At 42.7% G+C, this 13,286-nt stretch overlaps 1 protein-coding gene across 1 annotated transcript in view; it reads left to right on the plus strand.

The window, feature by feature from the left end:
* GFRA2 (GDNF family receptor alpha 2) overlaps positions 1-13,286 on the plus strand; it is a 142,665-nt gene that overhangs the window by 78,821 nt on the left and 50,558 nt on the right. The gene's annotated exons all lie outside the window — the stretch shown is intronic.

Raw genomic sequence — 13,286 nt, forward strand, 5'->3', positions numbered from 1 at the left:
GGCCCCAGCACTGACAAAAAGGGGCAGGGGAGGAACAAAAAAATGTGCTGTACAGGCCACCGAGGTTCTACTTATCAACCGAAGAAGTCATCAGGTGTTAGGATGCCAGTGGCCCACATGGAGTCCCAGGTTGTAATGCTGCACAATAAAAATCCGTGGCTTTGTGTAACATAAAAGGAATGTTTGATCCACCCAACAGCTTGTTGAAAAATTTTGGTCAATTTGGGGAATATTTTAAGCATTTTGCCAAGGCCCCCCTGAAGAACCCAGGAGGGACCTTAGGGTGCCACATCACCCTGCTTGAAACAGGCTGCTTTAGATATTTTCTGCACTGGACATTTGTAAAAACATTTATCTTTGGAAAGATTTTTCTGGAAAATATTACCATTATTTTCTACAGGATAGAACAACTTTCATGGTGATAAATATTTTCTCAGTAAAAAAAAGCCTAAAGAGATTGTAAACGCTGATTTTTAAAAATGTAAATAATACTGCACAGAGCAGCCCTGATCCTCCTCTTCTGGGGTTCTGGAGTTCCTTCTATTGCCTGATTGCCCCTATAGCAAGCTGTGTGCTATGGGGGCACATGTGAGGGTGCATTTCCGAGGTTGGCTGTGTGCTTCCATAGACACGCACAGCACGGCTCGAACCCACCTCCTGCTCCCTACACAGGATTTGATAGACAGCAGCAGGAGCAAATGCCTCTTAATCTTTTGAACAGCAGTGCAGCAGACAGGCACATCACTGGATCGAAATAGGAGCCAGATAAGTATTAAAGGGGGAACTAGGGGGAGCTGATCATGGAAGATTTTTTTTACCTTACCGCAGAAAAAAGAAATAAAATATTGCTTTTTCCTGTTTTCTCAGTGATGTTGATGTCCTGTAGCCTGTGCAAGTACCATGCATGCATACGGTACTGAAATGGCCACATGTGACAAGACTTTTGTGGCTGTGATTATGTAAGATGCACAGTAATGCATAAAAGCCAATCAGATTTTAATGATTTTCATCAGATCTTTTATAGGGAGCATTTCTGATGATCATTTATCAATGAGCAAGCCTAATTATTTTTAATTATTTTTTTTTCAATTGAAATAAAGCAATGAAAAAACCTATCACACTTTTCTTTGCTTTAGGTATTAATCAGCCCTATTGTTTCGGTATATATCATATATCTTGGGCTTTCTTCTAGGTGTAGCGTCCCATGAATAGTTATTGAAAGTCACCTTCAAAGTCCCTTCCCCATCCCATCCTGCAGCCTGTCCCATATCTGTCCATGTGCTGCCCCCATTCTCTCTATCAGAATGCTCAGTCCCCACTGGACTTCATTAGATGCCAGCGCAGAACACAGTGGCCATGCTCTGCATAGCATTAATAAGAGGCTGGCCCCTCTGCAGGGAGAAGCGACGTTCTGCAGAGAGGACAAAAAGAGAAGTCTCTAAACAAGGCCTGTCAACGCTGGATAGTGCAGAGCTAGAAACACGCTGAATGCTGATCAGCTAAAGGAGACGCAGCTACTCTTATGGATTGACCTCTTCAGTCCCAGAGCATTGTACAATTATAGGGATGCCATTATCAAGTTATAGGAACATGTAATAGTTACAGTGCACAGCCCAAAAGCTGGACTATCTAAACTGCAATCTGTGTTAGAAAATATATCATATTAAACATTTAATTGCTTTTTTTCCTATATATCTAAACATGTAATAGCATACAGTGCCTGCTTACCTGTGTTGTTCCATCATTTGTGAACACAATCGTATTTTGGGGTGCTGTAGAGAAATAGGGTGACTTTAGACAGCCAGATGTCTCCCTGCATGTGCAGTTGCCTCCTTCATTTTGCTCCAATAAAAAACTGATATTCCCTGATAATGTTCCCAAGAAATCCCATAAGCTGATCTCTTGTTTCTGGCAGCAAGAATCACCATAGCTAGACATTGGAAGCTATTTCACTTGATTATGTTAAAAGGAAACTAAATTGGATTTTGGTTAATGACAAGCTCACCTGTATCCTGCAAAATACTTTGAAGAAATTTGATATCATATGGAACCCGTGGATTCAATACATATCTGTGCCTTAATATCTCCCATCTCGACCCTCTCTTCCACTCTTTTCTTTGCTTTCTCTTTTCCTTTCGCCTATTATGTGTTGTTTTTTATATATTGACGAGGCGAAAGACACCTGCTCTCGTTTTGGTTGTACTAAGCGATTTGCTTTACACCGTCAGTTGTTCATGGTACAATTTGTTGTTCTTAGTGTCTTATGTTTGTATGTATGATGGTACACTGCTTGTACTACTTGTTGTTGTTGTTGTAAAAATTACTTAATAAAAACCATTGGAAAATAAAAAACTGATATTAATATACACAATTTTCATAAGGTGGAGAGGGGTTAGGCCTTGTGTACACCCAAACTCCCCTAGATGTTTAGCTCCCCTGGCAGCAGAAAAACATTAAACACAGCAAAAATGGGTATAAATGCAGTACTGCGTTCAGCCACGTTTAGCGCTTGGATGTTGAACGTTGAACGCAGAAGAATTGCGTTCAGGAAAGGAACGTTTCAGCCACAAAAAAAAACGTTAAAAGTGGAAAAAATGCGTGTACACGTACCTAAATGTATCTAAATGTTAGCCGCGTTTAGCATTTGGGCATTTATTCATGTCAATGGAAAATACTCTGGCCAATCAAATGAATAAACATCCAAGCGCCAAACGCAAGAGAAACATTTAACTGTCCCTAAACTCTGCTGCTCCTAAACTCTGGTAAAAGGCTATGTGTACATGGACACAGTCTTTGCAGGGATCCCAACAATGCCGTCTAGGTCCACCTGACCGGAAGCTGAGAGCCTGACCCAGCTGCTCCAACCCTCTGCATAGCCCAGTGCTCCTGTGAGCGCTGCATGAGCAGAGCAGAGAGCCGGTGACTGACAGTCACCGGCTCTCTGCTCACTGAAGACAGAGAATTGAACAATCAGCGGTCTTTGATTGCTAAGTTCTCAGTGTAGAGTTGGAGGGCACTTGCAGCAGAAAATTCATGCTGCAGACATCTAGGTACAGGGGCGGACTGACAACTCATGGGGCCCCCGGGCAATAGGGGATCATGCGGCCCCTGTGTCCTTGCGCAAACTCAAAAAAGCCTATGAAAAAGGTACCAGGGGCATCTCATGGGGCCCCCTACTGACCCCGGGCCCTCGGGCAGTGCCCGAGTTTCCAAATGGTCAGTCCGCCCCTGTCTAGGTATTTTATTTTTCATTATGAACCCATACTTCTCTTTTGATAGGTGTACAGAAATGTAATCCTGTTGTATGAGTCAAAGCCTTGCAGGTCCACAGACACTACAGTTTTCAGCTTCTTGCTAGCTAAAGTCATGTTCTACTGCCAAAAAAATATTTTAGCTTTCCTAAAGTCTAGAAACAGCATCCAGCAGCAGACCCCTGCTGGCTGGTAAAGTGAATAGTGGCTGATTCAGCTATATTTGATATTGAACCTGTGAGTCATGGATCACAATCTCAGCAAAAACATGCTGTGAAAGTATCTAAAGGGAAGGGCATTTAGCAGCACTCATGTCAGCTATGTAGTAGAAGCAGAACTAACTTATTTAAAGAGCCTCTGTAAGCCTAAAATAAAGACTTTGCAGGAATAACAGATGTATAGAGAAGCCTGCATATACCTGTAGAAGCCTCCAAACCCTACCCTTACACTCCAACCCCATGCAGATCAGACAGACAAAACGTTGGCTCTTCTTAGTGATGAAGTATGCTGGCCCCTACTGCCTCCTTTTCTTTCCTATTGGCAAGCAAGAATGCCAGTAATAGAGATGATCTAATAGGAATACTTTGTGAGGTGTGGCTGTCAGAATGGCCTGGATCTAGCTATAAGAGCAAGGATTTCAAGGCTCTGCAGGTATACCTTTTACGTTCCTACGTAGCAGTTACTGACAGCAGGGAAGGGGTGACCCACATGGAACACACAGACAATTTCTTGAATGAACAATTCTTTATCCAACAAACAGACTAAAGCAGGCCATAGACAAGTAAAAAAACAAAAGTTCTGTCGATCAAAAAACTAAAATGTCTCATACGATTGTGCCATCTATTATTTTGATTTTCTAAAAAAACCCAACATGTTGGATCAGGCACTTTCAATTGCAGCAAGAAAATTGTGTGTCGCAGCTAGCTCACTAATGGTTCAAAAAACGAAAGATTCAATTATCGTTTTTTGACTCATCTATGGCCTGCTTTACACAGTCTCTGAGGGAAGTACAGTAGCTCAAGCAGTATTAATCCAACACGTTCAGTATACAAATCTTCATTTCTTGCAGAGTAAAAGTTACCAGAGGTTGCCTATCTTAAAAAGAACCTTCACCCCAAATTAACATTAACTTTTCCCTGCGTCCCCCCCCCTTTTCCCCATGTAAATATATATATTTGCTTAACTGTGTCTTTGTACAAAACTTTCCCCCAGTCTGTATGTGTACAACTGTGCTGTGGGGCTTTAGGTCCCAAAAGAGACCTACGGCACATTGGCATAGGTGTGGATTTTCTGCATATGTGCAAAGACATGGCTGGTATGCAAGTCCCATAGCTTGGCGTGTCTGTGCATGGGCAGGAAATCTCCATCAGATGCACTTTGGCACATCAGAGCATGCTCCCAAACTATGGCAGTGCTGGATTGGGGCAGGGCCAAAACGAAAGGAGGCTGAAGTTCCTCTTCAAGTCCCCAGTTTGTTCAAGCTCTGTGCTTTGTGTTTGGTATAAAACTAGACAAAGACTTTCTCAAGATGGCACCTGGAGCCCATGGCAAAGGACACGCTAGTCTTATGCTGGGCTCCCCCTAGAGCCAGCTCTAGATGTAGGATCGCTGCATCACTGACGTAGTGATACCTTTAGACCACCCATCCACATGCCTACATCTAAACTTTATTCTGGGAGAATTTTTTTTTTAATTAACTAATTAAAAGAAAAAAAGAATTGCCTTTGAGTACATTCTTCTTTTTAGTATTCTACGTTGGAGTTCTGCTTGCCTAGAATTAGCCTAGTGATTGAGTGCAGCTACTAAAATTTAATTGTCGATGAAACTTCAATGTGTTCAAAATTTCATGAACTAACACATACACTTCAAACTGAGGGAATTACATATTAGTGTCACATGAAGATAAGCAATAGTGGCACAGAGATCAAAATGAATCACTTGCCTACGGGGCACTTTTACCCCCCTCCTGCCCAGTCTAGAACTAGCCGACTGCACTGTAGCCGTCTTTTGACTATAGCGGGATCTGGAACTGGTTAAAGAGGAACTGCATTACATCTGAGTACCACAAACCAAACTTTGCTATTTAATTCATTGTTAATATTCAAAGCAAACTCCCTCATCTATCTATGTCTCCATGCTTTATTTTGCAAAGAAATAGCTTTGAAAAACACCCCCTAGCATTCCTGGCAGTGGCCATCTTGAATAAAGGCAGATGATTCATGTAGCATTTACTTCCTGGAATCCATCTGCCCTTAGCTAAGGCATTGGCTGAGCTGAGAACCCTCCCCTCCTGTAGACTGTTCGGATATATTACATAATTTGCTAGACCTGTGAACCAGGAAGTAACTGAAGAAATGTAAAATAAAGTTTAAAACAAGCAAATATGATATACTTTCCTATCTATTTACTAACGCAAGCAGTATAAGGATTAAAATAGTCAATGTTGATTGATAGAGTCAAGTTCCACTTTAATGCAGACTATCCAAATACTGTAAAAGAAGAAACCAGGCCACAAGAGGCGTCAAGCAGGAAATCCACCAGAAACAAAATAGGCATCCCAGCCAAACATCTGACCTATGTTGCTTGCATAGCAATAAAACCAGAGCCAGAATCATGGGATGAGATGCAAAAACCTCCAACCCATGAGAAACAAAAGTGGATCAAAGCATTTGACAAAACTGCTTACAAGAAACAGATTTACTGAACTGAGACCCGATATGGGATTAATCTAAGAAGTAGTTGTTGAGGGGTGTTGGAATATAGTGTTCATGTATTCTTTGTGCAACAACTACGGATATATTCTTCAACCAGAAGATGGAAATGTTTATAGGTTTGTAGCTGCATCTATGATAAAACTCTATGTATTTTCTCTATAATAAATTCACCTGCCTACATCTTATCTTTATTTTGGGAGAATTTTCTTTTAATTAACTGATAAAAATAAAGTATTGCCTATTAGCATATTTTTCTTCTTAGTACGCAGCACTGGAGTTCTGCTAGCCTAGAATTAGCCTAGTGGAGTGCAGCTGCTATAGAATCCTTTCTCTACATTGGTACCAGTTCATTTCCCCATGCAGCTGCTTGCATTGTCATATGTTATATGCTTGGCAGTAGAACCAAATTTTCTGCACTGTTGCGAGTGCCCCCCTGACTGCCTGTGACCCCGGTTCCTCTCATTTCAGTTGTCAGCCAGTGATCCCCCACCTAGCGTCACTCACACCTCCCTCCTGCTTGCCTAAGGCAGTACAACTGCTTCCTTTGCTGCTCTTCCCCTCTTCCCTGGGTAACTGAGAAAGCAGTTTCGTTAAATGCTGGAATAGCAAAGTTACCAAATTGAATTCGGTCCCCTCTGTGATTGCATAGCAAATGGCATTTAAATGCGAGGGGGGGGGGGACAAATAAGAAGGAGAGAAAGCCACTAGTACCAGGGGACAGAATGGCAAACATGAAAGAGGAAAGCTGGAGAGCATTGATAGAAGCTGTGAAATACAACGGCCAAATATAGATTGACGAAGGCATGGACAATGAATATTGGTAAAAGGAAAATGTAGATAAATGTCTTGTCTGGTAAATTATATATGAGGCTACCGCAATATTGTTTGCTTTATTTTAACAATGTTAACTCCAATTTAGGGCCTGTTCACACCAGGTGCAGTGGGACCACGCTGGGCTCGTTTTTTTCTAATTTATCCTCCTTTAGATTGTAAGCTCCATTTGCAAGGCCCTTCTATTCCTTCTGTATTGAACTGTGTTGCAATTGTACTGTCTCCCTTATAATGAAGAGCGCTACGCAAACTGTTGGCACTATATAAAGTCTGTATAATAGTAATAATATAATAACTTATCAAACAAATATAACATACCTTTTAATAACATTTTTAACAGACCAAACGGGAGTTTTTAATAAAGTGGAATTAAAGTCTCATTTTTAAAAAATTGCTGACAAGTAGGAGTTTTACAACAGAAGAGACCTCTTCAGAAATTCCCGGAGCTTTGAAAGAAGAGAATAAGCACAGGGCATTCTTGACAGGGTGGAAGTAAAACCTGATTAGATAGGGTTAAGGTGCTGTTGATATATGAAATCAGAGCACACCTACCGGATTGGAGGAGTGGACGGGGTGATGGGAGGAGCTGAAGAGAGAACAGTTGGTGGGGTGGAGTGAAGGGCGTCAATTGTAAGCTGGAAATCGTCAGTGGAATGTCCCTCCCTCCCGTCTGGTAATTGGGTTTGCTTGGTTTGGAGGCAGTGGGATGCGTCCTTGACGGGGGTCTAAAAATGGGGTATGTTGGTAAAACGGTGGGACTCATCTCAGGTATGGAGTCCTCCGTATGGTCTGGTTCAGTTTAGACTGACCTGGGAGGTAAGGTTAGTAGGGGTCTGTGGTCAGTTAGGTGGTGTTTGGTGGCTGGGGATAGAACCTAGCTTAATGGTACCACGGGCTCCAAAATGGTGTGAGGAGGTGTCGTCGTCAAGGAGCTGCAACTGTTCTTGAAGCTGGATTGTTTATAACGGTGAATGTTTTCCTTGTTGTTTATGGTTTGTTTAATAAAGGGCCGATTCGGCCATTTACTCTGTTTTGGGTGTTGGTGTTGTTATTTAAGGAAACAGGGGGTGGAAAAGGAGGGCAGTTTTAGAGTGGGCATAGGCAACAGGTGTATCTGAACTACCCTAGTCATGTAATAAATGCTTCCTCCTGCTTGTCAGTGATAAAGATAGGCCCGAAGCACAAAATAAAAGCGAAGGGCAGACATGATGGGGCTAACAGGGGAATCAAGGAGATAAAGGGTTAATCTAAGAGGAGATATTTATATAGGAGGTTACGTACCAGGATTGGTTGGATGGAATGCTGGGAGGGGCTGCAGGGGTGGTTAGGCGGGCATCTCCTTTCTGCAAGCAGTGGGAAGACATGGAACGGAGAAGAAGCTTCCCACCCTCCCACCCCGAGTTCTAGTTGGTTGTGGTCGGTGGTACAGTGGCTTGGCAGTTGGGGTCTTTGGAGATGTTCTAATTCTGCTGTGATACTTCAGTGTAAGGACCCATCCATGGTATGGCATCCTTGGTGGTATCCCAGTTAACAATGGGCTAGCTGGGAATTTTGAACATGGAGGTGTTGGCAAAGAGTTGGGCTTGTCCCCGAGCCGGTGTGTTGCAGCTGGGGACTTTTAAGTGTTTCCGCTCATGAACTGTGGTTGGTTCTTTAGGAACTTATGGAGTGTGGAAGGAAACCGGAGTACCCGGAGGAAACCCACGCAGGCACAGAGCAAACATGCTAACTCCAGCAGCACAGTGGCTAAATGGTTAGCACTTCCGCCTAGCAGTACTAGAGTCATTGGTTCAAACCCCAACCACGGCACCACCTGCCTGGAGCTTTCATGTTCTCCCTGTGCCTGCGTGGGTTTCCTCTGGGTACTCCAATTTCCACCCACACTCCAAAGACATGCTGGTAGATGAATTTATTCCTGTCCAAATTGGCCCTAGTATGTATGAAAGTAAGTTAGGGACCTTAGATTGTATGCCCCTTGAGGGTTAGGGACTGATGTGAATGTACAATATATGTGTAAAGTGCTGCGTAAAATTGACGGTGCTATATAAGTACCTGAAATAAATAAAATAAACAAACTCCAGGCAGGTGGATTCAAATCAATGATCAATCTTTTTGATTCTTATGAAGGCACAGCAGCATTCACTTTAAGATTTTTCTCATAGTTCTTGTGGTGCAGGTTGTTTTTGTTTTAGATTATGAAGAACTTACCTGCAAATGAAGCCCTCCAGTGGCATGCTGTCCCCACTGCAGTGGCTTCCATCTTCATCCGTTCTTCCTTCCGGATTTGTGAGCTTTGGTCATCTGACCGGCTGAGCCGCGATGACGTCACTCCCACGCATGCAGCGCAACGGCACAGTGCTCTAAAAGAACAGCACGGGTATGCCATTCCTTCAGAGAACATGCATCGGCTGTCAAAAAGAGCGAATATGCACATTTAGGAGATATTCATTTTACCTACAGGTATGCTTTATTAGAAACTTACCTGAAGGTAAAAGTTAAAAAAGGGGTTACTTCCACTTTAAGAGGCATTTTCTCCTGTATACTTATTGGGCACAAATCTTTATTCCAATCTTGAGTATAAATACAATTTTTTCAGGTAAGGTTAGAAGCTCATTTACACATTATTACAATATTTTATACCAGCTTAGGATCAATAAGAAGAAAATGGTTTGATAAAGAAGTTGTACTAAGGACTTGTGACACTGGATAAACACAGGTCACTGCTAGGACATATAGAAAACAATTGTTTTCTTTGTGCCCTGTTCACACAGGAAAATGTACTGCATGTAATTGTGACATCATGGCACTGCCTTTCCACGTCATCCAATCAGACGTGGAAAGGCAAAACATTCTCTGATTAGCTCCCATGCTGAATCTCCTGTGTTCACAATGCAGCAGGGAAGCCACTTGGAATAGGACCCAGAAGCAAGTGATCACTGGAGTTGTGGCATCTACTTTAGTGCTTTCCAGCCTCCAAGGGCATCGGCCACGTATGGCATTTACATAGAGATGGGCCAATGTAATTATGTATAGAATACCCATTACCCATGCCTGGAATTCAAGTCAATTTTAACCAGCTTTCAACGAAAACCAATTAAAAAAAAGAAGGCAAATTTCCACCATTTCCTTTACACTTCTAGTAGCAGGTTGAATCCACTTTTTAATTCTTTTTAAACTGGTTAAAGTGGCTGGTATTGTATTAAACTCGACTCCAGCCTTCCTTTCAGTCTTCTCTCTTGTATTGAAATGGCTAATTTTGATTTCACTGCACACTGTGAGTTCACAGTAAGCATTAGACGCTGCAGCAAGTCAGATAGGGACCAGCTCATTCCCTGGCTGCAGGACATCAAGCATTATCCAGATTTTACCTCCCCAACCTTCCTGTGCACAGGGCCGTGGATAAGGGGGTACCACCAGTCCTCCTGTACGGGGCCTAGGCCAGCAGGGGGGCCCAGGCAGCTAGGTGAATTGGATGTGGGCAGAGAGAGTGATTGGCATGGTGGGCGGCAATTACTGGAACTGATGCCCTGTATGGTTCTCTGCAGCATCTGAAAGCTGGCTTCTTCTCTCTCTCCCACTGACTTTCAACTGATGCAGAGAGAGCCATACAGGGAATCAGTTCACCCACCATGCCAATCACTCTCCCTGTACACATCTGATTCACCCAGCTGCCTGGGCCCCCACAATGCTGGCTTCCCTCCTCTCCTTCCCACTGGCAGCTGCAAGCACACAATAGGATCCTTCAGGATGGAGATTGGGGGAAGGGTCTGATAAATATGTCACATTAACCATCCCCTTCCTTTCCTGAATGAACACAATTGAGTGATCGGCACTGATCACTCAGTGTTCATTCATAACTGAAGCATAGTAAACAGTTTTTTGTTTTTTTTTAAGGGTTCTGTCAGGTTGGCTGTATGAGGCCCCATGGTTTCTAACAGCAGCCCTCTCTGTGCATTGTCCATCCCTTTCATTCATTGAATTTCTTCTTTCAATTTCTCAGACTCAGTATCACATGTGAGCATTTGCTAAGTGAGTCTGCATGCAAAAACAGTCTTTCTAGGAATGCCCACTCCCCCAGACAACTGCCCATGAAGGCATTTTGATGTTTGCATAGCCTGCATCAGGCCTGAGTGCTCTTGACTGGAGTAGGGTGCTATGATGTTTTCAGGAAGGTAAGTACTGCCCCTTCCATTAGCTATGATCTGCATGCATTGCATAGAGAAGTGAAGACATCACTAGGTCTAAAATAAGGTATTTCATCAAAACCTAAAAAAGGTTTTATTTTAAAATGCTATTAGCATGTTGATTGTGGGGGGCAAATATGGTAAAGGATATATAGTAAAATATAGTAAAGGAGATAAAACTTTAGCTTTAAGAGTGCTATGTGTGTTCAACATTAGGTTTTATTAAAAAAAAAAAAAACCACAACAAAGATCGCATAAGAAAGAATCCCACAAATACTGAAATGACCTTGTAATTGTTCACTCATCCAGTGTTCACCCGACCCAGAAAAGCACAGTAAACCCTTACAACACACAAGCACACACGCACTGTGACAGAAGTCTAATAGCATTAATAAATGTTATAGTGTGAACAGAGAGAAAACAAATCTCCAGTGTTAGCTGTGTAGTTCAGGCAGGAGCAGCCAAGGAGGACAATCACCTTGGGGCCACTTGTCTGTTTTAGGAGATGTGATAGGCCCCCCTTCTCTTTATTGTGTATTACATGTCTATATCATAGTCATTTCATTTATGGTTTTATATATGTTTAGCATGTACTTGATGTGATCATGTTGTACTAAAATGGATCTTACTAAAGGTCTAGAAGGGACCGCAATTATTTTTTTAAGAGAATGTATGGTAATTTTAATTACTTGATGGAAATAATTTTATAAATGCTTTTTTTTTTAACTTGATTCAGGGTATAGAATGTGATTTAAATAGGTATTGATTTGCGGTGCTATATAGTAGTTGCATCTTAATGAGGTTCTAAAAGCTGAAGGTTTTATCATCATTCTCTTAGATTGCAAGCTCTAACGAGCCGGGCCCTCTGTTTCCTCTTGTACCAAATTGTATTTTAACTGTAATGTCTACCTTCATTTTGTAAAGAGCTGAGCAAACTGTTGGCGCTATATAAATCCTATATAATAATAATCAGTCATTGCCAGGGGCGGACTGACCGTTTGGAAACTCAGCACTGCCCGAGGGCCCGGGGCCAGTAGGGGGCCCCATGAGATGTCCCTGGTACCTTTTTCATAGGCTTTTTTGAGTTTGGGCAAGGACACAGGGGCCCCATGATCCCCTATTGCCTGGGGGCCCCATGAGTTGTCAGTCCGCCCCTCGTCATTGCATTAAGGTAAAAACGCTTTTGCATGCAGCCCGCCCCCCTCCCCCCGCCCCTTATACCGACCTAAGCCCGATCCCAATCCATTGATGTATATGAGAGCAGAGGCTCTCTCAACTCTCTCTCTCCTCATTGGCTCAGACACAGCAGTGGGAGTTATTGGCTCCCACTGCTGTCAATCACTGCCAGTGAGGATGGAGCTGACCTATGGTGTGTGTGTCTTAGGGTTCATGTACACTGCAGCTGATAAACTCATGTTTAGTAGCTGTTCAGCGTTTTTTTCAGCAGCCCCTGAACTCACCCTAAAGTTTTCCTTTGTGTCTATGTACACATCTTCGTTTACAGTCGTTTACAGGAATTTGAGTTTAAAGTGCGTTCAGCAGTTGATTTTATCAGCGTTTCAAACGCAAAATGCTTGTAAATGTGGCTAAACGTGGCTAAACGTGTCAAATCGTGTTTATAAACGTTTGCGTCTGAATTTTATTTTTAACTCTTCCAGTTCCCGATGCTGTCCAGAGCCTTTTTGCATCATGAAAAATGCATGCAAAGCGTTTTCAAGGTACTCAGATGGACAAAACACTGAACACAGGATGTTCCTACCAAGCTTGTCACACACTGTAATGACCAATTCACACCTTAGACCTCTCCCACCCTTGGAATCAAAAGATATGTTAATGACAGTGGCGGACTGACCATTTGGAAACTCGGACACTGCCCGAGGGCCTGGGGTCAGTAGGGGGCCCCATGAGATGCCCTTTTTCATAGTCTTTTTTGAGTTTGGGCAAGGACACAGGGGCCCCATGAGTTGTCAGTCTGCCCCTGGTTAATAACCATTCACACCTCAAATTCCTCATGATGACCCCCTGCCAGGTGACCTTAATGACTCATTCCACCAGACACCTATCCCACCCTTGGAAACAAAAGATATGTTAATGACCATTCACACCTCAAATTCCTCATGAACACCCCCTGCCAGGTGACCTTAATGACTCACTCCCACCCTTGGAAACAAAAGAAATGTTAAGGAGGAACTCACACCTAAGCTAATTTCAACACATACTGCTGTTTCTGCTTCTACTCTCTGTATTTCTCTGAAACAGTCTGAAATAGTTAATAATTTACCACTTTTCAGTGCATTCTCGGAATT

This window comes from Staurois parvus, unplaced genomic scaffold (assembly GCF_062004578.1).
Source record: "Staurois parvus isolate SC_StPar_1 unplaced genomic scaffold, SC_StPar_1.0 ptg001090l, whole genome shotgun sequence".
NCBI classification, from domain to species: Eukaryota; Metazoa; Chordata; class Amphibia; order Anura; family Ranidae; genus Staurois; species Staurois parvus.